Raw genomic sequence first — 2822 nt, 5'->3', positions numbered from 1 at the left:
GCCAAAAACGCTCTACTGCCCGCCTGGGCGCACTTTTTCTTTTGTGAACTTTTTTATTGTGACGCTTTAGAGCAGATCACCAATGGTGCCTCCACAGGTTTCGTCTCACGAATAGCAATCCCCCCCACCTCGCCCCTCTTATGGGCCATCACTTATACCACCTTCTCCCAGAGTTGCTATTTCCACCCCTCCTCCTTTCTTAATTCTTCGGAATTTTGCCCTTGGGTTCACTGCACTTTATGATTTTATATCATCATTCAAAACAACGGAGCATCTGGTTCCTTGGCCTGTAGCACCGTTGCTATTAGGTGCCATCGAGTCGGTTCGGACTCATAGCGACCCCGGGTACAACACAACCAAACGCTGCTCGGTCCTGCGCCATCCTCACGATGTTTCTCCTGTTGGAATCCCTTGTTGCAGCCACCCTTGTCGGTCCATCTCATCGAGGGCCTGCCCTTCTCCCGCTGCTCCTCTCCCTTAACAAGCATTTGATGTCTTTCCCACGGAACTACTCTAGATCACATGTCCAAAGGACATGAGATCATCCTTGTCCAAAGTGCATTGCCATCCTTGCCTGTAAGGAGCATCCTGGCTGTACTTCTCCCAAGACAGATTTTTCTGTTCCAGTCGTCCATGGTATGTTTCATATTCTTCGCCAGGACCACGATTCAAATGCATGGATTCTTCTTCAGGCTTCCTCATCAGTGTCCAACTTTTGCATGCATAGGATTAAGGACACACAGTCAAGCAAACTGACAGAAGTGGTGGGCTATGCTAAGCACAGTGCTATTTGGAGCTAAATAAAACGGCATAAAGCCTCCTTTCCCCAAAGCACACCCATTAGCATGAAGCACAAAAAACAAAACAAAGAAACAAACTCACTGCCATTGAGTCCATGCCCACTCATAGACACCCCACAGGACAGGGTAGAACCGCCCCTACAGGTGTCTGAAACGGTAACTCTCTACAGAAGTAGAAAGCCATGTCTTTCTCCTGCAGCGTGGCTGGTGGTTTCCAACTTCTGACCTTGTGGCTAGCAGCCTGATTGGGAACCACTAAGCCACAGGTGTCAGCTGCCTGACACTCCCAGGGTCTCTACTTCACTGAGTTGAGTGGTGGAAATTTCTGACCTCTGTTAACAGCTTTCCTGAGGCTGCACATCTTTCCCTACCCCTACCCCCCACTCCTCCACCCCTACTGCCCCTCTTGAATGTAGTCCGTGGGAGAAAGAAGATGGCTTCTGGCACACATACATCCTGAATTTCATAAACCTGTGTGGGACTGATGGGTGGAAGGATGAATGGGGGGAAAGAGTGAATGAACAATAGCTCTCTCAATCATCTAGCATTAGAGAGTTGCTGGGGCGGAAGGGCAGTGCACTTAAAAGTGTGACATTTTCTTGAATTTGCATGTTTCCAGGGCAAGAAATGGTAGCTCCAGAAATTTTTGAAAATTATACAGCAAACACGTACACCAAGAAAAATCTCGTCCATTGAGCCCATTCTGACTCATCGCAACCCTCTAGCGCAGGGTAGAACAGCTCGGTGGGTTTCCAAGACTGTTAACTCTTTACTGGAGTAGAAAGCCCCTCATCTTGCTCCCACGATATGGCCGGCATTTTCAAACTGCTGACCTTGTGGTGAGCACCCCGAATCATCACCACTACACTACCAGGCCTCCTGTGGGGGCACCAAAGGGCTTCTAATAAGCCCTGAGTTTCTGCAGCCCCTGCTCAAAGCCCTCAAAATGAACAGCACCTGTGAGGAGCATCACCCACCTGATCAAATGGGCTGACTCTCTCTGAGTGGGGCCTCTCCCCCTCCTAAGAGTAGCCCCCTCCAGCCTGCCTCCAATTTGGCCCTGGCTCTTTTCTTCACTGTGACCTTAGCTGCTTCACCTCACTGAGCCTCAGTTTCCTCATCTGTAAAATCAAGAGAAAGTTATACTCCACACAGGCTTGTTAGTATTCATTATAATAATCGTTGCCGGCTGCATTCAAGATAGTCCCAGATCCGAAGCCACTCCAGACACAAAGGTCTGGCGCTGACTCAGCGGTCATCTGCAGGCAGGAGGACATTGCGGTCCATGGAGTATTTGTGGGCTGATTTTTCAGAAGTAGGTCATGCGGCCTTCCTTCCTATCATCTTCGTCTGGAAGCTCTGCTAAGACCTATTCAGCGTCGTGAACACTTGCACTGACTGGTCTTGGCTGCCCACAATGGGCACTGCCTAAGAACTGAACCCGTGGCTCCTACAAGGACGGGGAGATTTCTTCCACTGTCACCAATCACCACGACAAGCATATCGACAATAGTGCTGGCCCTTACTGAGTGCTGTCTGTAAATGAGGCATTGTGCTAAGTCCCTTCAAGCGCATTATTTTATGCAAGCCCGAAGAGAACAGCCCTGGGGGCATGGTGGTGAACTGCCGACCACAAAGTAAGCAGTTTGAAACCACCAGCCACTCTATGGGGAAAGATGATGCTTTCTAGTCTCATAAAGAGCTGTACACTGGTACAGATAGGAACTGGAAACAGGGAATCCAGGGCGGATGATCTCTTCAGGACCAGTGGTGTGAGTGGCGATACTAGGAGGACGGAGGAGGGGGGGTAGGAAAGGGGGAACCGATTACAATGATCTACATATAACCTCCTCCCTGGGGGACGGACAACCAAAAAGTGGGTGAAGGGAGACATTGGACAGGGCAAGATATGACAAAATAATAATTTATAAATCATCAAGTCTTCATGAGGGGCGGGGAGCAGAGTGGGAGGGGGAAAATGAGGAGCTGATGCCAGGGGCTTAGGTGGAGAGCAAATGTTTT

Source organism: Echinops telfairi, unplaced genomic scaffold (genome assembly GCF_000313985.2).
Source record: "Echinops telfairi isolate 266 unplaced genomic scaffold, ASM31398v2 ScPeMD7_7468;HRSCAF=8506_1, whole genome shotgun sequence".
NCBI classification, from domain to species: domain Eukaryota; kingdom Metazoa; phylum Chordata; class Mammalia; order Afrosoricida; family Tenrecidae; genus Echinops; species Echinops telfairi.
Note: the sequence above shows the minus strand (reverse complement) of the source record.